General features: G+C 39.2%; 1 long non-coding RNA gene across 1 annotated transcript; it reads right to left on the reverse strand.

The window, feature by feature from the left end:
- Window positions 1-21004: 21004 nt before the first annotated feature.
- Window positions 21005-21905, reverse strand: LOC116877285. Its single transcript, XR_004384603.1, has 3 exons — window positions 21863-21905; window positions 21641-21749; window positions 21005-21317 (listed from the first exon to the last, which is right to left on the reverse strand). It is a non-coding gene; the product is annotated as an uncharacterized LOC116877285 (long non-coding RNA).
- Window positions 21906-26096: the final 4191 nt, after the last annotated feature.

Here is a 26096-nt window from a genome sequence, read left to right on the forward strand (position 1 = left end):
ACTGCATAGGATGGTCCTAATTTGAGATGTTTCAGCTCAAGCAACCCACAAGGAAGACTCTTCGATTAATCTTTATCCTTCATATTCCTCTTTTGCTTCCTGAAATGAGTATGGAAAGGAGACAGAATTCTAGAAGTTACCATATAGCTGAACTTTACTCTGTGGAATAGTGATTCCTTGGCAGCAAGAAAATTCTATCCATGATCTCAAAATTCCTAAACAGCAACAGCACTGTAAATAGATCAGCCTCCAAAGTGGAGGAGGTCATAGCCCTACACATGGTAGGCATTCAGTGAGTAGGTATCATTTGGACAAACAGAGGGAGCTAATTTCTTAGAGGTTGTGAAATCATGGCTCTAAAATATTCTTTAAGGGCTGAAACATGGGATGGAAATTCTAAGGATGTTACCTCCCACTTGCCTCCCTCCTCGGATCCATATCAATCTGTAGGCGTGAAAACAACCCCGACTCTGGCCAGCCTGTGGTCTTCATATTGGGCAGTAGGGTCTTCTGGTCCTGCTCCCTGCCCTTCACAGACTATGGGTCCTACCACAGAACTGCCTCTTCATCCCTTGCTTCCCTCATCCCCATGCTCTGTTGGAAATTCAAGAAATTTGAAATCCTAAAACCCAGAAAGGAAAGGGTCAATTATTGTACCTACTCAAGCTACGTAGTTACAGTTTTTCCCTTCTTGCAGAGACTCTTATAGAAAGACATAAGAATTATACTTACTTGTGAGCCATTCTCCACTAGGAATCATCATACACTAACTCCTTGTCATGCTGGTGTCTCTACCTTGGTCTCACCACGCCCAAAGTCTAGGACTAAAAGCATTGTTTCATCTACACTAACTCATGTCTTGGGCAAATTTGGGTTGTTATTTTTTTTTTTTCTAACTTGTCTATATTCCCCTCCTGGCAGTGAATTCTATCTCTGGGATCTCATTTCCCTCTCCTGTGACCCTTCTTTATCAGAGCAACCCCAGTCTATCCAACGTATTTTAAGAACTTTAAACCTGAAAGGGAAAGCAACTCTGTTGACATGTACATGTTACAGGATACGAAAATAAGCCTTTCCTGTTGTCTCAATGTCAGCTGAGGCCCTAGAACTGAGAACAAATGTTGTTAAAACCTATCTATTCTAAAGAGAAGTAACTTGTTGGGGGGGTGACCAAAAAATTGTCCAGGAACACTTAGTCTTTTTCCCAGTCTCAGATATACAAGGGGCAGCCCGTGAATTGAAGAGGAAAGCAAGGATTTCATCGGTGACCATTTTTAGGCTGTTGAAATGTTTTTTTTTCTCTCCCCTTTCCCCAGTGTTTTTCCCTCATCCTAAGTAAGTGGGAGGAGGCTTCAGAGACCCACTTGAAAAGCTGACCTGTGTAAGAGTGTATTAGTTTCCTATTGCTGCCATAGCAAATTATCACAAATTTAATGACTTCAAACAACAAATTCATTATCTCAGAGTTTCATGGATCAGAAGGTTAGTTGGTACAGCTGGTTTCTCTGTTTGAGCCTTTCAAGGTTGAAATCAAGGTGTTGGCTGGGCGGTATTCCCTTCCTTCAGGAGGCTCTAGGGGAGAATCTGTTTTCAGGCTCATTCAGGTTGTTGGCAGAATTCAATTCCCTTCGGCTGTTGGACTGAGGTTCCTCTTTCCTTGCTGGTTTTCAGCTGGAGACTGACTTGGCTCCTAGTGGTCTCCCTCTGGTTCTTGCACAAGGTCCCCCACATCTCAGAGCCAACCAGAGCATGTGGAATCCTTCTTACACTGCCATTATCTTTATGATTCAGCCAGGAGATTTTCTCTGTTTTTAAAGGCTCATGTCATTATATTGAGCTCACCCTTATAATCCAGGATAATCTCCTCATCTCAAAATCTATAACTTTAATCACATCCTCAAAATCCCTTTGCTACATAATATAAACTATTCACAGGACCTGGGGATTAGAGGGTGGACATCTTTGAGGAGGCTGTTATTCAGCCTAACACACAGAGGATGGTACCTGAAAAAGTCAGCAGGTGAGAAGCTTGACAGAGCAGACTGTGACAGCTGTGAGAAATGGCCAATAGCTGCAGCAGGCTGCCGATAACTAATGATACAGCCAACTGAGGAATAGGGCTCCACCCAAGAGGATCACCAGGAGCCACAGGTAAGCCCAACACAATGAAACTAGAACTATAAGAAGCCAGGGGCTCAGAGGAAGTGATCACAGCCAGCTGGAAGAGAAGCCTGTATTGGGATACCACAGTGGGAATTTCCCAGTGCCCAGTAGAGGTGTTTCTGAGAAATTCTGAAGGCACTTCATGAAAGAAAGCATCAACCTTCAGAGAACTCCACACCCAGAAAACTCAGATTACAACCTTGCCTTTCCTTCCTACTGCTGTTCCAATGTTGCTGGATGCAAAAGCAGCAAGAAAATTAAAGAATAGTAGTAGGAAAGCAAGGTGGGGAGAGATGAGCCTACCCATGCTCTGTTTTCTCCCTGCAGGTCTGCATCTGAGGCAGGTCTGAGCTGGGGGAGGGAGGAGACTTTGAATTGAGTGAGCTTTCCAGTTTCCGTATTAGACTGAACTGGACTTTCAAGACCTCGCATACAGAGTATTTGTTAATACCTGAGAATGGCATAAAAGTTACGGAGCTGCCTAGGATCCCCGAATGGGAAAACAAGTTCATCAGTCAGTTGTAATAAAGAATAATGTTGCTTTTGGTTTGCCCTTTTTTCTTAAATGAACAGATCTCATAAATTACCCAGCCCTTCCCTAGCTGGGAATTCTGATATCCAACAGCTATCTCAGGGGAAGCACCATGCATCTCCATTAGCAGGAACTTAGACACTTGTTGAGTTAAAATGTTAGATTACAACTTAATGATTACAATTGCAAAGCCAGAATATTGAATTTTTAAAAGATATATTATTTATGTGAAATTATGCCATGTTGCTGCCATATTAAACAGTAAATTCACTGAGAACTGACATGTAAGGAATATTTGGAGTGGTCAAGAAGGGCTACCATTTTTTGAACTATGATCCTTGAATTACCCTCTTCAGGATCTTACAGAAAAGCATTGCCCTAGTTGTTCCAGAACTGGATTTTCTGCTAACTACATATGTATGGACCGATCATTTTACTTCTGTGAGCCTCAGTTTCTTCATATGTAAAATGGTTAACAGGAATGTCTGTCCTGTATCTCATAGTGTTGTCAGGAAAATCAAAGGTCACAAGGGCCATGAAAATAATATTTCTCAATTGTAACTGTATATATAATAAGGTATTATTGGCAATTGAGCATTTCTATATGTTCCAAAGATAGGTTAAAAATTTTTAAAGAAATCTAAGATTACTCACTGGACTATTGCTAGCCCATTGCTTAATAGCCCGTGCTTAATAGACTAATTCTGAAAGGACCCGTAAGAAACTGCTAACTGTGGGGGCGCCTGGGTGGCTCAGTGGGTTAAAGCCTCTGCCTTCAGCTCAGGTCATGATCCCAGGGTCCTGGGATTGAGCCCCACATCGGGTTTTCTGCTCAGCAGGGAGCCTGCTGCCCTTCCTCTCTCTCTCCCTGCCTCTCTGCCTACCTGTGATCTCTGTCAAATAAGTAAATGAAATCTTTAAAAAAAAAAAAGAAAAGAAACTGATAACCGTGTTCAAGTAGACTTGATGAGAGTAATGGGGAGGAGACTCATTTTTCACTCTATTTTTATAGCTTTTGAATTAATATCATATGTATACATTATGCATTCAAACAAAATTTAACAATAATTTGAGAAATTGAAGAAAGAAGATGTTTATCCTTAATGATAATAAGTTGAATATAATATGATCTTTCTGTACAAGGACTTTTTAGGATCTTTAATGCTTCAGGATTAAAGGAGATGATTTAGTTGATGCAACTAGAGCAGACCTTGGCACACAGTAGGTGTTCACAAAGTGGCAGTGCCCTTTCTCTTGAGGTCATCATCATGACTATCAACTCCCAGTGAATTAGACATATACAAGGATATAACTAATGGGTTGTGAGTATTAGAAAGTTTATTGAATTTTACTGGGATGTTGGATACAGATGGTAACTGGGAATGCCAGCAAGTTGATGAATCATCTGGTAAACCAGTGGAAAAGGTGAGTGGAGCCAGAAACAGGCCAGAGAGGACAAGGAAACAAACAGGTCTGGAGAAAGGCAACTACACTCATTATATCATGTAACCTGCTTTTCAGTTGCTGATGTTCCCAAAATGTTGAGTGCATTTTACAATTGCAATTATTCTGATTTTCATGGTATTAAATGCTCATTAAATAATGAATAGCTTGAAATCTCATTAGGCTGTGGAACTTTTTTTTTTTCTAATTTATGATTTCTCCTTATTTTATGGTAAGGAGCAGTGAGTCTATAAATCAGAATGCTTTATGGGAAGCTGTAACACCTAGCCCTAATGCCAAGACTGAGAATCTGATAGCATAGCTATTAAAAATTAAGACCCCTGAAAGACTCTAATTCCTGCTAACAGGAATGCCCAAAGCAGCCAGACACTATGTCTCCCTTTTTGTTTTAATGTAGTTTTATCAATTCTGCTATTCTGTTATAGAGGAAGCATCCAGAAAAACACTTAGAAAGCAAGCAAAATGAAAACAAAACAAAACTGGGAAGAACTTTCCCATGCAGGAATCATCACTAATGTTAGACATTATTGGTATTGCTGAGACGACCCTGGGACAGTTTAGAGTCTTGCTGCTCCAAGTGTGGTTCCCAAAAAGCAGCACTAGCATCACATGGGAGATCATTCCCAGAGCAGAAGCTCAGGCCCTTCCCCAAGATCTACCAAATCAGAGCCTCTAGTTTTTCAAGATCCCTAGGTGACTTTTATGAACATCAAAATTTGAGAAGCACTAATTTAAGTGTATCAAGGTGCTTTAGGTTAAAATATAAAAATTGAAAGGCAGCATTCATTTTATCCTAGTAGGATAAAATGGTCAGCTTTGGATTGTTCCTTGAGGATAAATAATTAGTAAAAAAAAAATTTCAGCTAAAAATATAATATGGAGGCAATTTTCCAGGCTTTGGGATTGTGAAGTCATTTGGGGGCCATGGCAATTGAAAGAAGGAAATAGATGGGAAAATAATAAGCTAAAAGATGAGGGTTTTAAGTTTTGGCAACCAATTGATTGTAGAGTCTAGAGAAGACTGAAGTCTCCCCATTCTGGTGACCAGGTGAGTGAGGAGACTATTAGTTGAAGAAGGAAATCTACTAACTAGTAGGGCACTAATGAATGAAGCCTGCATTTACAATCTGGAACACTTAAAACCCAAGACCTTTTCTTGATGGGGTTGTCTTTTCTTTGAACAAGTGATTCTGTTTGACACTAAGGATTGCTTTTACTAGTTTTCCCTCCATGGATCCTTGATTTAAAAGACTTCATATTTCCATTTGTTAATTAAGAATACTTTTCCATTTTTATTCACAAAAGTGCTATTGACCAGTGAGAGGTAATGTTATCTCTGTGTGTTACCACTGGGGTTGCTATGATTCCAGACAAAACTAAATAAACCTTACAGTTTAATTAGTATATGAAGTTTCCCATATTTGCCTTTGATGAAGAAATAACTCAAGGACTTACCATAAGTGTGAAAGTGAAGAAGAATCCAGGGCTGACCTGAGTGAAAGTTCCTAGGGCTGTAGGGGAAGAAGAACTGAAGACAACAATAAAGACAAATTTAAGAAGCTTTACCATGAGAACTTCCAGTTACAGGACTCAGTGAAAGGAAACAGGAATAAACATATATACATGGACATGCTCAGACCCGGAACACATGAAAACAAATCATACAAATGGTTGATACCAGCAATCAGCTGGTGACTCTCTTTTGACTCTTGGTAACAATATATTAATGGAAAAAAGTTCTGAAATACCACTTCCAATGTGGAAGACCCTCATCATTCTAATTGTAGGGGACCACGTTATAATCCATTACAATGAATATCTTCTCTTGAAAAGTCCCTGTGTAATCAACCAGACTCTCAGGACAGTAGCCAGCTTTATGTTACATTTTTGCTGATGGGAGGAATTTGGTACAACAGATGACACTTCTGATAGTGGAAATTTACTTCCATGGAACTAAAGTCTTTAATCTCTTGAGTGATTTTCAGTTGGCAGAGGTGGAAAGTCTTCCCTAGCATTTAGCTATGCAAATCTTTAATGAGGTTTTCAATTAACAAAAATTAAAAAACTAGTAATGGGGTAACTTTTATATATATGTAAACTAAATAAAAGAGAATTCTGTGTTGGTAAGTTTGGAGAACAATGTTGCAGCTGTTACATGTGGGTGATTATTTGGGTTGCAGCTTGAACAGAGAACGGCTCATTAAATGTGTATTATATGTGCCCGTCTAGGGTGCGGTCACCTCACATTTGAGTCATGCTTTTGGGTTTCCATGTGTACAGTTACTCGGGGAATACGCTACTGTGGTTCCATGTTAATAGGAATTAATATGTGGTTTGGTTAGCAAGTTAGAACTGTTTCACATTAGACACGACTTTACAGCAGACAGTTTTATAAGGAGAATGAAATGGATTGAATATAGTCACTTGAATTAAAATAACTTTTATATACTCTGTGTTCCCTCGGAGCTGATGACAAACTTAGAGAAGCATGCTAGAACAAGCAGACCAGAAAATTAAATTCTTTTCTTTCTCACTTTGTGCAGTAGGCGCAATTCAAAGTGTTAGCCTCAAATATCTTTTTGTGTGTTTTCTGTTTTCTTCCTTTCCTTCTTTATAAGTCAGCCAAATTTGGTAAGATCATTATAAATGGGACTTTTGCAAACCTAATGAATAAATCAGGGAAAAATTGGGCTGGAAAGATCCTTTGAGTGAGTCAGGGTTTAGTGCTTTGTCTCTGGCTGCCTGACATCTCAGGACTCATATGTGATGATGTGTGTGAGAACACCACAGAAATGTAACAGACAAGCTTGTGTAAAGGTACACATTGTTATTTCTATGAGTATGGCACTAGACCATCCCAGATTATTAGAAAGTTTGGTTATTTGTTGTTTTTTTTTTCAGTCTCATACAAAGGAATTACCTAGTTTCTTTAGTAGCTTAACAAATTCTTAAAATAAATTCTATGCCAATATGCACCCTAAATTCATTCTCTAAATATATTAGACCATTCCCTCATTCATTTCTTAACAGAGAAGAGATGGTCACTGCGCTTTCTATATAAGAAAACCAATATAATTTGACACAAGGAATTTTTTAAGATGAAAAAAACTAGCTTCCTGGGGCACCTGGTTGGCTCAGTTGGTTAAGCATCTGCCTTCAGCTTGGGTCATGATCCCAGGGTCATGGGAGTGAGTCCTGCATCAGGCTTCCTGCTCAGTGGGGAGCCTGCTTCTCCCTCTCCCTCTTCCTGCAGCTCCCTCTGCTTGAGCTCTCTCTCTCTGCCAAAAAAAATAAATAAAATTTTAAAAAAGAGAGTAACTCCTAAAAAAAGTTTAGAAAGAAAATGAGCAATCAATTGCATGAATCAAGATAGGGAAGAAGTTTCTTTTCTTTTTTCTTTTTCACAATTTTTTAAAATTTATTAATTATTTTCATTAACATATAATGTATTCTTGCCCCAGGGGTACAAGTCTGTGAATCGTCAGGCTTACATACTTCACAGCACTCACCATTTCACATACCCTCCCCAGGGTCCATAACCCAACAACACACTCAATTCCCTGCCCCCCCAGCAACCCTCTGTTTTGTGAGATTAAGAGTCTGTTATGGTTTTTCTCTCTCCTGATCCCATCTTGTATCATTTTTTCCTTCCCTACCCACCAAACTCCCCACTCTGCCTCTCAAATTCCTCATATCGGAGAGATCATATGATAATTGTCTTTCTCTGATTGACTTATTCACTCAGCATAATACCCTCTGGTTCCATCCACATCGTTGCAAATGGCAAGATTTCATTTCTTTTGATGGCTGCATAGTATTCCATTGTATATATACACCACATCCTCCTTATCCATTCATCTGTTGATGGATGTCTAAGTTCTTTCTATAGTTTGGTTATTGTGGACATTGCTGCTATAAACATTTAGGTGCACATACCCCTTTGGATCGCTACATTTGTTTCTTTAGGGTAAATACCCAGTAGTGCAATTGCTGGGTCATAGGATAGCTCTATTTTCAACTTTTCGAGGAGGATTCATACTGTTTTCCAGAGTGGCTGCACCAGCTTGCGACCAACACTGTAGGAGGGTTCCCCTTTCTCTACATCCTCTCCAAAATCTGTCATTTCCTGACTTGTTAAATTTAACCATTCTGACTGGTGTGAGGGGGTATCTCAGTGTAGTTTTGATTTGTATTTCCCTGATTCTGAGTGATGTGGAGCACTTTTTCAAGTATCTGTTAGCCATCTGGATGTCTTCTTTGCAGAAATGTTTGTTCATGTCTTCTGCCCATTTCTTGATTGGATTATTTGTTCTTTGGGTGTTGAGTTTGATAAATTCTTTTTTTTTTCTAGATTTTGGATACTAGCCCTTTATCTGATATATCATTTGCGAATATCTTCTCCCATTCTATCAACTGTCTTTTGGTTTTGTTGACTGTTTCCTTTCTTGTGCAAAATCTTTTGATCTTGATGAAGTCCAAATAGTTCATTTTTGCCCTTGCTTCCCTTGCCTTTGGCAATGTTTCTAGGAAGAAGTTGCTGTGGCTGAGGTCGAAGAGGTTGCTGCCTGTGTTCTCCTCAGGGATTTTGATGGATTCCTGTCTCACATTGAGGTCTCTCATCCATTTTGAGTCTATTATTGTACATGGTGTAAGGAAATGGTCCAGTTTCATTTTTCTGCATGTGGCTGTCCAATTTTCCCAACACCATGTGTTGAAGAGACTGTCTTTTTTCCATTGGACATTCTTTTCTGCTTTGTCAAAGATTAGTTGACCATAGAGTTGAGGGTCTATTTCTGGGCTCTCTATTCTGTTCCATTGATTTATGTGTCTGTTTTTGTGCCAGTACCATACTGTCTTGATGATTACAGCTTTGTAATAGAGCTTGAAGTCTGGAATTGTGATGCCACCAATTTTGGCTTTCCTTTTCAACATTCCTCTTGCTATTCAGGGGTCTTTTCTGGTTCCATATAAATTTTAAAATTATTTGTTCCCTTTCTTTGAAAAAAATTGATATTTTGATAGAGATTGCATTAAATGTGTAGATTGCTTTAGGTAGCATAGATATTTTCACAATATTTGTTCTTCCAATCCATGAGCATGGAATGTTTTTCCATTTCTTTGTGTTTTCCTCAATTTCTTTCTTGAGTACTTTGTAGTTTTCTGAGTACAGCTTCTTTGCCTCTTTGGTTAGGATTATTCCTAGCTATCTTATTGTTTTGGGTGTAATTGTAAATGGGATTGACTCTTTAATTTCTCTTTCTTCTATCTTGCTGTTGGTGAATAGAAATGCAACTGATTTCTGTGCATTGATTTTATATCCTGACACTTTACTGAATTCCTGTACAAGTTCTAGCAGTTTTGGAGTGGAATCTTTTGTGTTTTCCTCATAAAATATCATATCATCTGCAAAGAGTGAGAGTTTGATTTCTTCTTTCCCAATTCACATGCCTTTAATTTCTTTTTGTTGTCTGATTGCTGAGGCTAGGACTTCTTGTACTATGTTGAATAGCAGTGGTGATAGTGGACATACCTGCTGTGCTCCTTATCCTAGCAGAAAAGCTCTCAGTTTTTCTCCATTAAGAATGATATTCACTGTGGGTTTTTTATAGATGGTTTTGATGATATTGAGGAAGGTACCCTCTATTCTACACTTTGAAGCGTTTTGATAAAGAAAGGATGCTGTACTTTGTCAAATGCTTTCTCATACTATTGAGAGTATGATATGGTTCTTGTTCTTTCTTTTATTAATGTATTGTATCACATTGATTGATTTGCAGATGTTGAGCCAACCTTGAAGCCCAGGAATAAATCCCACTTGGTCATGGTGAATAATCCTTCTAATGTACTGTTGTATCCTATTGGCTAGTATTTTGGTGAGAATTTTTGCATTTGTGTTCATCAGGGATATTGGTCTATAATTCTCTTTTTTTGATGGGGTCTTTGTCTGTTTTTAAGATCAAGGTAATGCTGGCCTCATAAAATGAGTTTGGCAGTTTTCTTTCCATTTCTATTTTTTGGAACAGTTTCAGGAGAATAGGTATTAATTCTTCTTTAAATGTTTGGTAGAATTCCCCTGGGAAGCCATCTGGCCCTGGGCTCTTGTTTCTTGAGAGATTTTTGATGAATGCTTCAATCTTCTTACTGGTTATGGGTCTGTTCAGGTTTTCTATTTCTTCCTGGTTCAGTTGTGGTAGTTTGTATGTCCCTAGGAATGCATCCATTTCTTACAGATTGTCAAATTTGCTGGCATATAGTTGCTCATAATATGTTCTTAAAATTGTTTGTATTTCTTTGATGTTGATTATAATCTCTCCTCTATCATTCATAATTTTATTTATTTGGGTCCTTACTCTTTTCTTTTTGATAAGTATGGCCAGGGGTTTATCAATCTTATTAATTCTTTCAAAGAACCAGCTCCTAGTTTCATTGATTTGTTCTACTGCTCTTTTGGTTTCTATTTCATTGATTTCTGCTCGATTTTTATTATTTCTCTTCTCCTGCTGGGGTTAGGCTTTCTTTGTTGTTCTTTCTCCAGTTCCTTTAGATGTAGGGTTAGGTTGTGTACTTGAGACCTTTCTTGTGTCTTGAAAAAGGCTTGTAGGGCTATATATTTTCCTCTCAGTATCACCTTTGCTGTGTCCTACAGATTTTGAACCATTGGGGTTTTATTATATTTTCATTATTATCATTTTTTTCATGAATTTTTTCAATTCTTCTTTAATTTCCTGGTTGACCCATTCATTCTTTAGTAGGATACTCTTTAGCCTCCATGTATTTGAGTTATTTCCAACTTTCCTCTTGTGATTGAGTTCTAGCTTCAGAACATTGTGGTCTGAAAATATGCAGGGAATGATCCCAATTTTTTGGTACCAGTTGAGACCTGATTTGTGACCCAGGATGCGATCTTTTATGAAGAATGTTCCAGGTGCACTAGAGAAGAATGTATATTCTGTTGCTTTGGGATGGAATGTTCTGAGTATATCTGTGATGTCCATCTGGTCCAGTGTGTCATTTAAGGCCTTTATTTCCTTTTTGATCTCTTGCTTGGATGATTTGTCCATTTCAGTAAGGGGGGTGTTAAAGTCCCTTACTATTATTGTGTTATTGCCAATGTATTTCTTTGATTTTGTTATTAATTGGTTTATTTAGTTGGTTGCTCCCATGTTAGGGGCATAGATGTTTAGAATTGTTAGATCTTCTTTTTGGACAGATCCTTTGAGTATGATTTAGTGTCCTTCCTCATCTCTTATTATAGTCTTTGCTTTAAAATTTAATTTATCTGATAGAAGGATTGCCACCCTAGCTTTCTTTTGATGTCCATTAGCATGGTAAATTGTTTTCCACCCCACTCACTTTAAATCTAGGGGTGTCTTTGGGTCTAAAATGAGTTTCTTGAAAACAGCATGTTGATGGGTTTTATTTCTTTATCCATTCTGATACCCTTTTGATTGGGGCATTTAGCCCATTTACATTCAGGGTAACTACTGAAAGATATGAATTTAGTGCCATTGTATTGCCTATAAGGTGACTATTACTGTATATTGTTTCTGTCCCTTTCTGGTCTATTACTTTTAGGCTCTTTCTTTGTTTAGAGGACCCCTTTCAATATTTCCTATAGAGCTAGTTTTGTGTTTACATATTCTTTTACTTGGTTTTTTTTTTTTTTTTTTTGGTCCTGGAAGCTTTTTATCTCTCCTTCTATTTTCAATGATAGCCTAGCTGGATATAGTATTCTTGACTGCATGTTTTTCTCATTTAGTGCTCTAAATATATCATTCCAGTTCTTTCTGGCCTGCAAGGTCTCTGTGGATAAGTCTGCTGCCATTCTAATATTTCTACCATTGTATGTTACAGACTTCTTGTCCCAAGCTGCTTTCAGGATTTCCTCTTTGTCACTAAGACTAGTAAGTTTTACTATTAGATGATGGGGTGTGGACCTATTTTTATTGATTTTGTGGGGGTTCTCTGTGCCTCCTGGATTCTGATACTTGTCCTCTTTGCCATATAAGGGAAATTCTCTATTATAATTTGCTCCAATATACCTTCTGCCCTTCTCTGTCTTTCTTCTTCTTCTGGAATCCCAATTATTCTAATATTGTTTCACCTTTTGTTATCACTAATCTCTTGAATTCTCCCCTTGTGGTCCAGTAGTTATTTGTCTCTCTTTTGCTCAGGTTCTCTATTCTCCATCATTTGGTCTTTTATGTCACTAATTCTCTCTTCTGCCTCATTATTCTTAGCAGTAAGAGCCTCCATTCTTGATTGCACCTCATCAATTCCTTTTTTAAAATTTCAGCTTGGTTAGATTTTAGTTCTTTTATTTCTCCAGAATGAGATTTTATTTCTCCAGACAGTGTTTCTCTAATATCCTCCATGCCTTTTTTTGAGCCCAGTTGGCACCTTGAGAATCGTCATTCTGAACTCTAGATCTGACATATTACCAATGTCTGTATCGATTAGGTCCCTAGCCATTGGTACTGCCTCTTGTTCTTTCTTTTGTTCTGAGTTTTTCCTCCTTGTCATTTTATTCAGATAAGAATATATGAATGAGATAATAAAATACTAAAAGGGTGGCAAAGACCCCAGAAAAATATATGCTAACCAAATCAGAGGAGACCCCAAACCAGGAGGGGAGAAAAAAGGGGTAAAAGAAATACACACACACACACACACACACACACACACACAAATATATTAGACTGGTGAATAGGACAGAGCCACCCACTTGATTTTGGGTGTATTTTGGTCTCTTAGAAAAAACTACCTCCCAAAATCTTAAAGAAAGAAAAACTTATATATATATATATATATATATATATATATATATATATATATACACACACAAAAATAAGGGAAAACACAAAGGGATGAAATATGACTGTAAAGATGAAAATTTTTAAAAATTTTAAAGAAGGAATTGATAAGTTGGTTGGAAAAAGAAAGAGGAAAAAAAAGGAGGGGGAAGAGAATGTGTTTAGGCTGGAGACTAGAACAAAACCCTGTGCTAGATTTAGGGTACATTTTGATCTATTAGAAGAAATTATATCCCAAATTTGTTTTAGGAAAAAACAAACCCAATATGCATACAAAAAATAAGGTTAAATACAATGAAGGATAAAATATGAGTATAATAATGAAGGTTTAAAAAGATGTTCTTTTTAGAAAGGTATTATTAAGATAAACTAGTTAAAAAACGTTAAAGGAGGAAAGGTTAAAATAATTAGAATAAGAAAAAGGTAAAATTAAAAAATTAAATTTAACTTTGCAGACTAAAGGATCATGGGGAGAAAGCCATGAATTCCATGCATTGCTTTCCCCTATCTCTGGAGTTCCACTGTTCTCCTTGATCGATGAGCTTGGTCTTGGCTGGATGTTCTTGCTGATCTTCTGGGGGAGGGGCCTGTTGTAGTGATTCTTAAATGTCTTTGCCTGAGGTGGAATTCCACTGCCCTTGCCAGGGGCCAGGCTAAGAAATCTGCTTGAGTTTGCTCTTGGGAGCTTTTGTTCCCTGAATGCTTTCTCTAGAGCTCTGGAGGATGGGAATGAAAATGGCAGCCTCCCAATCTCCAGCCTGGAGGAGCCTAGAGCTCGGGGCCCCACTCCTCAGTGTGCCTTCAGAGAAAAGAGGTCAATCACTCCCATCTCCCTGGTCTCCGGCTGCTCTATGGGATCACCTGGCCTGTGACCAAGCATTTCTGTCTCTGATGCACAGCCACATTTGGAGTCTCCAAACCCAGCAGATTCCTGCCTCCAGAGGAGGAAGTTGAGTCTCCCTGGGTCTGCCACTTGTGGGGTCCCTGCTCGAAGAGCAGTGGTCTGTCTATGCCGCAGATCACAGTTTAAGGTAACCCCAAGCTGAGAGCTCACTCCTCAGCTTTGTCTCTGTAGTCAGCTTCCCCACTCTGAAACCTGGGAGCTCTGCCACACTCAGACACCTCTGATCTTTCAATGACCCCACGGGTCCTGTCCCTGTGAGGGCCCCACCCCTGCTTAGCCTCTGGAATGATGTCCCTCAGTGAGGCAGTCTTCTAAAAGTTCTGATTTTGTGCTCCACTGCTCCGCTGCTTGCTGGGAGCCAGCCCCTCTCACCACGTTCTATCTTCCTGTTGCTTTGGATTCACTTCTCTGCATGTCCTACCTTTCAGAAAGTGGTCGATTTTCTGTTCCTAGAATTGCTGCTCTTCTTCTCTTCGATCTTCTGTTGAGTTTGTAGGTATTCCAGAATGGTTTGATAACTATCTAGCCGAACTCTTCTGGCCTTAGTCATTTCAGTCTGCTACCCCTCTGCAATCTAGCCTGTCTCCACAGGGAAGAAGTTTCTAAGTGATATAATGCCAAAGGAAGGAATCCTAAAAGAAAAGATTCATAGGTGGGCTGTTTATAAATTTTACATATCTATATATTAAAGACCACCAGAAAGAAAGCAAAATACAAATTATATACTGGAAAATAATATTTGTAACTCATGACATAAAAAAATCATGCCACTTATTTACTATATTTATTTCGTTATTTACTATGAAAATGTCACTAAAATGAGGTTAAAGGAATAAAAGTAATATAAAATTACCAAAAGAACAGAAGAGACAAGAGCAGACAAGAGATAACAACAAACTTTCAAAAGATGGAGAGCAGATGGAAAATCAGCAGAGCTGAAAAATCTGAGCATCTAATATCTGCAAAGGAAATGCCAATGAGAAGTGAGCTAGTCCCTATAAAGCAATACAAGAAAGTTCTTGGGAATGGGAAGTACCATCTCAACTGGCATGGAAGACAAAATATTTTACAATGAGAAAAATGTAATATCCAATAATATGATCAATGATTCAAAATTGCTAGGAAAGAAATACAAATGAAGAAAAATGGGAGGATTGGGGCACCTGGGTGGCTCAGCTGTTAAGCATCTGCCTTCAGCTCAGGTCATGACTCCAATGTCCTGGGATGGAGGCCTGCATTGGGCTATCTGCTGGGTGGGAAGCCTGCTTCTCCCACTCTCACTCCTCCTGCTGTGTTCCCTCTCCCACTGTTTCTCTCTCTGTCAACTAATAAATAAAATCTTTTTAAAAAAGGATCAGAAAGCAAAGGTTTAAAATATAACATTCAACATTTTTTAATTTAACTTAATTTTTTCAGTGTTCCAATATTAATTGTTTATGTACCACACCCAGTGCTCCATGCAATATGTGCCCTCCTTAATACCCACCACTAGGCTCATCTATCCCCTACTCTCCTCTCCCCTAAAACCCTCAGTTTGTTTCTCAAAGTCCACAGTCTCTCATGGTTCATCTCCCCTTCCAATTTCCCCCAATTTACTTTTCCTTTCCTTCTCATGTCCTCCATGCTGTTCCTTATGTTCCAAAAGTAAGTGAAACTATATGATAATTGACTTTCTCTGCTTGACTTATTTCACTGAGTATAATCTCCTCCAGTCTCATCCATGTTGATAGAAAGGTTGGGTATTCATCCTTTCATATGGCTGAGTAATATTCCATGGTATATATGGACCATGGTATATATATGGACCACATCTTTATCCACTCATCTGCTGAAGGGCATCTTGGCTCTTTCCACAGTTTGGTGATTGTGGACCTTGCTGCTTTGAACACTGGGGTACATATGGCCTTTCTTTTCACTAGATCTGTGTCTTTGGGGTAGATACCCAGTAATGCAATTGCAGGGTCATAGGGAAGCTCTATTTTTAATTTCTTGAGGAATCTCCACACTGTTCTCCAAAGTGGCTGCACCAACTTGCATCCCCACCAACAGGTAAGAGGGTTCCCCTTTCTCCACATCCTCTCCAACATTTGTTGTTTCCTGTCTTGTTAATCTTTGCCATTCTAACTGGTGTAAGGTGGTATCTCAATGTGGTTTTGATTTGAGTTTCCTTGATGGCTGATGATGATGAACCTTTTTTCATGTGTCTATTAGACATTTGTATGTCTTCTTTAGAGAGGTGTCTGTTCAAGTCTTCTATTTTTTGACGTAATTATCTGTTTTTTGGGTGTTGAGTTTGAGTAGTTCTTTATAGATCTTGGATATCAGCCCTTTGTCTGTAGTGTCATTTGCTAATATCTTCTCCCATTCCTTGGGTTGCCACTTTGTTTTGTTGACTGTTTCCTTTGGTGTGCAGAAGCTTTTCATCTTTATGAAGTCCCAAAGTTCATTTTCACTTTTGTTTCCTTTGCCTTTGGAGACGTGTCTTGAAAGGCGTTGCTATGGCCGATGTTGGAGAGGTTACTGCCTATGTTCTTCTCCAGGATTTTGGTAGATTCCTATCTCATGTTGAAGTCTTTCACCCAATATGAGTTTATCCTTGTGTATGGTGTAATAGAATGGTTGAGTTTCATTCTTCTATACATAGCTGTCCAATTTTCCCAGCACCATATTTTCCCTGTCCAATTTTCCCAGAAAAAAAGAGACTGTCTTTTTTCCACCGGATATTTTTTCCTGCTAACATTCAGCATTTTTTCATTCATTTACTAAATATATACCAGGTTCTAAACTATACCCCTGGTAGTCTTCTGGGTCTTTCAGATAAAGTAACAAATAAAATAATATCCCACTGCAGGATAGCAGATCCATACTTCAAGGTAATTGTGAGCGACCATGCCTCTTGGTGGGGTGAGGGGAAAGACCAGCAGGATCTAGACCTTCCTTTATCTTTCACTCTTGTTTTTGGTGAGACTCCCTTTTCAGTAATGAAGTGTATCACTCATCCCTTACTATGTGACAATGCAGGCTATGCCTCACAACTTGACACCCAATGGCCAGTGAGCCAGATGGAACTGACCTGACACATGAAAACTCAAATAATAGTAGTGTATGGTGCCATGACTAGGCATTTTGAATACAGTATTAGTGAGCTTATTCAAGAGTAGGCTTTAATTAAAGAGAAAATGAGAAGAAAATAGAACTTTTATCTGAGTAGGAGGAGAGAGAAAACAAATATATCATATGTCAGATAGCTGTAAATGCTAGTTAAGGAAAGAGAAGGAGAGTCCTATTTTCTGTTCTGTAGCCATGGAAGTACTCTTCCTTCAAACAGAAGAGGCTGAGAAAGTAGGGAGTTTACTCCACTGCTCTCTAGGAGAAGAGCACTCCAGGCAGAAGGACTAGCAAGTCCAAAGAGTAGGAGCAAGAAGAGTGTTGGCTTTTCCAAGAACAGAAAGTGGGCCACAGTCACTATAACCATGAGTTGTGGGAAAGAGTGGTAGGAGGTGAGATCAGAGAGGCAGCTAAGGGGCCAGGTCATGTGCATCCTTACAGACCATGATAAAGACTTTGACTTTTATTTAGTGGGAGACCAGAAACACACAGAGTGTTTTGAGGAGGGAAATGATGGAATCTGACTTGTGTTCGGGGATCACGGTCTTCTGTTATGGGACATAGATTTGGGAGAGAAAGAACAAGAGCAGGGAGACCAGTTTAGAGACTTGAAATAATCCAGGCAAAATACCATGGTAAGGAGTATAAAATGAAGGAGGTAGTGAAGGAAGAAGTGGTCGGTTTCCAGATATGTTTTAAAGGTTGAGCCAATAGGACCTGAGAATAGATTGGATATGGTCTGGAAGAGAAAGATTGGAATCAAGGATAGTCATAAGATTTTGGGCCTGAGCCACTGGAAGAATAGAGTTGCCACATATTCATATAGAAAGACTTTGGAAGGAGAGTCTAAAGTTATGTTGTTGTGGCCATAGTTATGATTGTGATTGGGAGGGAACTGGAAATATAGAATCAAGTTTGGTTTTGGACTTACTGAGATTGAGATCCTTATTAGACACCTAAGAAAAGATGCCGGGTAGGCAGTCTGGGATTCCGAGAATAGGTCAGGATTAGACAAAAGCAATTTGCTTATCAGCAGCAGAAGATGCTCTTTTTGAGCCGTGGTACTGCATGGGTTTACTCAGGAGTGAGGGATATTGAGGTCTGAACTCATGGGTACTCAAGCTCTTAAAAGTTCCCACAAATGAGGAATATGAAGAGGATATACCTGAGGAGACTGGAAAGGACTAGTCAGTAGAATTAAGGGTGAAGGCAGAGCCAGCCAGAGAAGAGAAATCAAGAGAGGATTGTGTTCTAAAGGCAAGGTGATGAGTGTTCTGAAATAGGTGTAGTAAACATCCATGTCAGGAGAGCTGGTACCTCAGGTAAGACAAGGACCAGGACTTGATCACTGGTTTGGCCATTGTGAAGGTCTTTGAAAGAGTGGGTTCAGTGCAGTGATGGGGAAATAAGCCTGACAGCAGTGGGTTCAAAAAAATATGGGATGCCTGGGTGGCTTAGTCAGATCAGGTCAAGATCCCGGAGTCCTGGGGTAGAGTCCAGCATGAGGCTCCTTGCTCAGTGGGGAGACTTGCTTCTCCTTCTGCTGGCAACTCCCCTGCTTGTACTCTCATGCACTCTCTCTATCTGGCCAAACAAATAAAATCTTTAAAAAAGAAAAATGTGAAGGGAAGAAATAAAACAAGCAAGTGGAAACAACTAGTTGGAGTTTTGCTCTGAAGGCCCATTTATATTTCTTTCACAGAAAAAGGAATATTTTAACTTATGAGGTAAATGTGGCTGATTGATAGGTTTAATCAAAAGTTGGGGTGGAAGACAGGGTATTACTAGTTGAAGAAATAGCTTTGAATCATACTTTCTTTCAAACAAATGAATAAAAAAATAATGAATTCTACCATACAGGATGATGGTCTCTATTATTTTTCATCTGTTTTTTTTTTTCAAAATAATTATCAAAGTTCTAATTCTTTTCCACCAGTGTCCTAATTATTAATCCATATTGTAATTATCTTTGCTCTTTTCTTAATGCATGCCATACTCATATTTTATCTGTGGGGCTCCAAGGTGAAATCAGATTGGATTTTTTTCTAATTACTCTCAAGATTGTCAAAGAAGAAGCCATTAGTAGGACAATGGGAGCACACAGTATCACAGCTCCTCTTCCTGTTCTCCTCCTGGTGGAATCTGGTTGGAAAAAAGAAAAAACAGAACAACAAGAACTTAAAGGACTACCCTCATGGAGTGAAAGTACATAAAAGGGAAAGTTGGTATAGAGCAAGGGAAGAGAGATACAGAGAGAGTCGATTACCTGGACAATCACTGAAGGTTCAATCAACCTGAAAATGTTAAGTTTTGCTGCAATAACAAATAACCCTCAAATCTTAGCAGTTTACTCTACACTCTCTCCTGCTGTATGCTGTATTCACATAATCACTCAGGAACCCGAACTCTGGGACCAAGCATCGTCTTAAACATTATTGGTTCCCACGCCAGAAGGAAACTGGGAGAAACTCTTGGGGGTCCCATGTCAGCAATTAAATGCTGTGGTTTAAAAATGACATACATCATTTCTACTTGTAACCTATTGACCATATGCACTCCACTCAACAACAAGGGAATGCAGAAAGTCATCCTACCACAGACCTAAAAAAGGAAAGGACCTGAAAATATTTTCCAAATAGCACTAATATCTGCAACAGGGATAGTCTGAGTTAATTGGATGTATGTAAGCCTAAATCCGTCTAAGGCAATTCTCAACTCCAGTATTTACAATGCCCTTGAGTCACTGCCTGGTACCAGCACTGAGCTACCCTGCCTCCAGTGCCTGCAGGTGTGAAGTATATGCAAAGGGAAGCACTATGAACTAGGGAGGAGGACCCTTAGCTAGCTAGCTGCAGGGCCTTGAGCAAGTCACCTAGCACCCAGAGGCTGTGATGAGCTCACCTGTAAAATGAGGAAATCCCTCCCATCTCTTCTTGCTCTACCTTGCTTTGATTCACACGGATATGCACTTGTGGACCAGGTTGCCAGATTCACTCCTGTCCTATGGCCTGCAATGAGGTGACTTGGCCCTGCCAACCTCGGGGGTGCTGCTAAACCTGTGAGGTCTCCAGCTCAGCCCACCCTCCCCACCGCTCCGCACTCTTTTTATTTGCCTCCTTTTACCATCCACTGGGCAACATTCCCAACCTTTTTCCTACTCTTCTAACACCCCCACCCACCTCCTCCTCTGTAGACAATCCACCTCTGCAATAGCTTTTCCAGAATCTCGCTGGGAACCAGCCAGTAGCAGTGTCAATAACTTCTCCTGCTCTGTTTGTACATAGCAAAGGCTTCCATTTAACTAGAAAGACATGTTTTTTTACTTAGATTTCCCTTGAAAATACACAAGGGTTTAAATTAAGGGTAAAAATTGCGTTTTCAAATCACAAACGCTTTTGCCAAAATCCAAAATGTTTGAAAAAAAATAGGTCAAGAGGCTTTCTTAAAGCATCAGGTTTTCCCATCTGTGGTTAGATTTGTAGATCACATGTGAGACCCTTTCATGTGTGGATGTCATCGTTCCAAGAGCCTGCTGGCTGTCCCTTTTACCTCTCCAGGCAAGGGTAGAGCACCATGGGGGTGCGCTGAGTACCTGTGAGTCTGGGCAGCAGTTCCTAATTAGGGCTGATCTTGAATGTATTCCCTAACTCCCTGGGTCTCAAGAAATGAGGATGGCACCAGATTAACCCACAACTGAGCCTGGAAACTCCATGTCCTATGGCACACCGAGATTCTTGGATAATATATGGACATCCCAGTTACTCTTCCTTATCAGTAAGGAAGACAGGTGTAGGAGGTGAAAGTATCCAGATCCTTAATTTTATAGGCAAAATCAAACACTGATATCCGAAGGAGAGTAAGTTCTGTGTACATGTGTGTACACATGCAGGTGCATGTGTGTAAGTGTGAGCACCAGGGTTTGTGTATTTATGAAGATAGAGAGATTAAGAAATAATTCTGTGATATTCACAAACATGAGGTCTAAGGTTTTTTCGCTGTCTTTTTTTTGAGTATGTAGGTATGTACATGTGTATGAGAACTGACGAATTAACAAAACCTTCAACTAAATACTAAGTCAGCTTGAGAGTAGTTCAGAATGGGGCCCAATTCCACAGCTGTGTGGAGTCACAGTATTTTCTTTTCCACTGAGTTATTCATCTGGGAGACTGGGGTCATTGATGCCCAGCTGTTCTTGGGTTCCACACTAGTGAAGAGCTGCTTAAATGTTCTTGCCAGACTCACAAGAAGCTGCTGAGGTCTGGGCTCCTGGTACCCCCCAGGGCTCCTGTTGTCTGTTGGTCTCCCTTCCCTGGGCCAGTCTTCTTTCATTCATCTGAAGAGCCATGCTCTACCCTGGGCTCTGGTTAGGGAACTATCTCAGTGTCAAAGCCGGCCAAGTTGGCTGGATGACTTCGCCATGCCCTACTTTATTCTAGGACTGGGGACTCTCTTCTAGACCAGAGGTCTTCTCCCTGCTTTAAGCCTCCTGGGCTCTAGCTTACTGCCCTGTGCTTTCCACCAAGCTCATGTAGGTCTGTCATAGAGCCTGAGATCCGGAATTTCCAGGAAGCTCCCAGGTGAGACATTTGCCTTCTGGCCTGGGACCACACTTTGATCAAGCCTTCCAAGTACACCAGGGGCTGCAGCTGTTGGTACCTGGCAAGGCTGTCCCATTGGCCTCCAGGCGGCTCCGGTGACAGGCACACCTCTCAGGAGATGGGAAGATTCTAGTCCTTAGGCTGAAGAGGATTCACATTAGGTTGGGCTTTAGAAGAAAAAAGAAACAAAACAGGAAACACACAGCTTTTTCTAATTACAGATAAGAAACTAGTTATTTTAAAGAGAAAAAAGAAATGTAATAGACTAAAATTGCAGTACCCTAGGTGTATTCTAAGAAATGCCAGTCCCGTGGGATGTTAAAAGGAATTGTGAGCAAAAGAAGTTTCTATGCTCACATGAGTTCTAGAATCTAAACACCCACCGGGTTAAACAAAGTTTAATAAGTTTCTTTACTTTTCAGAGGCTTTTATAAGTTAATGTGCATTGTGGATCTCCAAAAAGGACATAAAACATGCAATGTTCCCCAAAGTGTTTTCCAAGGAAATCCCTAATTTTTTTCAGGGAGGCTAATAACACCAAAACTCCATGGATTGCCCTTTGGGAAGGGGTAGCATGAGCACAAGACAGCATCAACTTCATCAGCCCTCTTACTTCATACTTCTCTTGTCCTACAGATTACAGAATGGAAAAGTGTTTGTTTTCTCAGGTTCATTTGCTGATATCTTTGTCATTTTTTAGGCTATTCATGGGTCCATAAACATCTGGCTATTATTATTTAATTTTTCAAACAAATGTCACACATTTAAGTACTAAGGCCAGAATGTAAAAATCATGACATCTGTTCATCTCCATGTTACATAAAGACTGAAAGATGTGCCTTCCCCACTACTCACATTATAGTTAGAAGGCTTAAGGATGGGCGCAGAAGAAGGGTAAGGAGGAAGAATGTTTAAGATGATGAGAGGAATACATTTCTCTCATTGTATACCACCAATAATTTAAAAAGTATAGGAGTCTCAAACTTAAAGATGTTTGAGTAAGCTTCAGAATTTCTCTTTGAGATTCAAGAGTTTGAGCAGATATCAGGTAAACATAGAATACATAGATCCAGAGAGCAATCCCTCCTCCAAATTTTGCTGAGGGGTCTACATCCTGGTGAGCATTTAGTGAAATGGAAAAGTCAAGATAACTTCTGGGGCGTCTCTCTCTCTTTTTTTTTTTTTTTTTTTTTGAGTGAAACATGCAAGTGGAATTTCTGTGGTTATGTTGCAAGCAGGCAGGGAGAGGCAATTCATATGGTCACAGCCACAACAGTACGCAGAGGGAGCAACCAGTTCACTTAATAGCTACATTCTCAACCAAAATTCTGTTCTAATCCTTGGGAGAAATTAGATAGAAGATATGGAGCAAATGAAGTGGGGTATGTTTGTTTGTGCATGTGTGTGTGTGTGTGTGTGTGCATCTGTGTATGTGTGTCTGAGGTGGTAGGTAGCTGCAATTAGAGAAGGATGGATTTACGAATTGAATAAAACAATAAATATTGTACTTAAAAATAATAGAAGTGGAAAGTCATCCCTCCACTGTGATAGCATATTTCTAGCCCCCTGGGACTGTGGTTGGACATATCAGAGCTGGCAGAAGAGGGCCTGTAGTGTGGAGGTTGCCAGGCAGCCACAGTAAGTGAGCCTTCCTCTAAAAACTTCACTGGCCCAAGAACAAGCCCAGGCAAGTCCACAATTCAGTGGCTTACGAGCACTTTCTTATTCTAAATATCACAATGATAATTGCTAAGAATCATAAATAGAAGAAAAGGAGGCTATTTGTACTTATCTTTTCTTCCTCCTTTCCTCATGTAATACCCTTCCTCTGATTATTTCCACAGCACAAACACAAGGCACTTCCCATTACAAAGTCAATATCCGTTTCCCAAAATATAAAATTAAGAAAAAAAGTTATTTTGCCGACTTGAACACGTAAACTTTTAGGCATTTAAGTGAAATAATCAAAAATCTATTTATAATATTTAATTTATTAATTTACATATATGTGGAGTAATTGCATAAAACTGAAATAAAAGTATATATACTCATTAATTTGGAAATACTGCTTTATTCTACACTGACATTTCATGAAGTAGTCTGATTTAAATGCATCGTGTGTGTCTTGGTTGTCAGCAACTTTGCCATCATTAGAAATTCTTTTTGATTTTTTAACAATTTTCCCAAACACACTGTCTGCTCTGCCACCCAAACTTTGACAACACAGTTATTTTAAGTCCAGATGTGATGCTATCACAGAATATTTTATTCCAGACCACAAATACCCATTTCCACAATGTCAGGACAGGTTTTCTTTTTGCAACTCATTATTTATGGTTTAGAAATGATATGACCACTTACTGTATTGCCTTTTTAAACAGCTTATTTACAATGACATGCAAGACTGGAAAGGATGAGGTTGAACCACCCAAAGAAAGACGATTACACCCTGTTAATTTTCTTTGACTCCTTTTTATTAATTTAAACTTATATTAGATGACCCAACAAAACAGTTTTAGTACCCATAATAATACTTCCTGAGCCCATATCATGTCCCACTCACTGCTTAAACATGTTGCACAGTAATGGTCTCAGAGGATGGCAGTTGAGGCTTCCTGCTCAGGTATAGCTGTGGAAGAGGCAGAAGCAGCACCCTGTGGTCTACTGAGACTATCAAATGGTTTCCACTTGTGTGTGCGTTACTGCTGTTTCATTATCTGGTTACCAAATGTGCACACACGTGCGCGCAAACACACACACACACAGAAAAAGTCCAATATCTCATTTTCTCAGAGGGAAATACAAAGACAAGATCTTAACAACAGCATGTCATTATTTTAGATTAGTGGTTCTCTGCTCTGTCTGCACATTAGAATCCTCTAAGAAGCTTTTCAAAGATACTGATGATACCCAGGCCTCACCCCAGAATGACTAAGGCAGAATCTCTGGGGTGGAGTCAGACCATCAAAAGTTTTTAAAGTTCCACAGGTGATTCTAATTTATAGCCATATTGAGAACCAAAGTTTGAGAATATCAGACAAGCCAAATGTCCTCATATCTTGACCTGGGTAACACAAATGTCCTAATATCTCTAAGTAGGAAGGTGGGAAGTTCTCACTATGCTCTTCCAGTTTTCTGCAGATTTTCAGAAGTTCTCTTTATATGACTGCCTGGTTGGAACCTTGTTTTTCCTTTTTATGCTTCCAATCTTTCTTTGCCCCATCCTTTAAAACACCTGTACACTTAGAATGTAACCAAGTTCTCCTGGACTAACAGCACCACCCAGAGATTGGTGCAGGGAATTTATTTCCTTACCAGCCTCCTTCCTACTCACTAGGGCATGCACCCCCAACTCCTCAAGTCTGTAGCTGCCTGCCTACACTCACAAGCATATTTCTTATCTCGTATCTTCCAGTCTTTAGTTGATAACACTAGAGATATTCTCTTTCTGATGCAGCAAATTTCCTTCCAATAAAGTCCATATAACAAAATAATAACTTCCCTTTTTTTAACCATATTCTGTATCATACATTGTACTTGGCACTTCATATAGCTATCTATTATGTCTGCCTCATGATGAACCTAGGCAAGCTCACTTTGCAGATAAGGACAAAAGACTTAGAGAGAAAAAGTAACCTCCCCAAGATTACTCAGGTAGCAAGTGATAGATCTGGGATTCAAGTTCCGATATATGTGACTAGAAGTTCTGAACTCTACTATTGCCATACACTCTAGTTCCACTGGCATGCAACTTACAGTTACACATAGCCCCTTATGCCTGGTTTAGTGCTCTCTGTTACTGTCCTGAAGTTGTTAATAATTTTTAGCAAGAACCCCCACATTTTCATTTTGCCCTGGGCCCCACAAACTAGGTAGCCAGTCCTTTTCCTCCACTCCTACAAAAAATAAAGACCAGTCATCCCATTTCCTTTGATAATCAAAACTCAAATTATGATTATTTAAGAAAAAAAAGAGAATTCAAATTTAAAATAAATTTGTGAACTAGGAGATAGATCAAAATTACCCCATCTGAAGAATAGAGAGAAAGAAGAAGACCAAAAAAAAAAAAAAAAAAAAAAAAAAAAAGGAAGAAAAAGATGAAGAACAACAACACAAAAACAGCAACAATGTCTTAGGGAACTGTGGTCCAAATGAAAAAGTCAGAAGTGAAGAGAATGGAATAGACGAATTACTTGAAGAAATAATGTGCAAAAATGTCTAAAATTTGATAAAACACACACACTTACAATTTAAATAAGTTCAATAAACTTCACACAAGATAAATGGAAAGAATGCTATATTCCTATCTACAAGAAATAAACTTTATATCTAAATATTGTAAACTGAAAGTAAGTGGATAGGAAAATATATACCATGCAAATAGGAAAACTAAGAAAGCTGGAATAGCTATACTAATATCAGATGAATTAAAGTTTGAGACAAAGACAGTTGCCAAAGCAAAGAGGTACATTTCATACTGATAATATATCCAATTCATCAGTAAGATTTCTAGT

This window comes from Lontra canadensis, unplaced genomic scaffold, assembly GCF_010015895.1.
Source record: "Lontra canadensis isolate GAN:19392208 unplaced genomic scaffold, GSC_riverotter_1.0 scaffold51, whole genome shotgun sequence".
Taxonomy (NCBI): Eukaryota; Metazoa; Chordata; class Mammalia; order Carnivora; family Mustelidae; genus Lontra; species Lontra canadensis.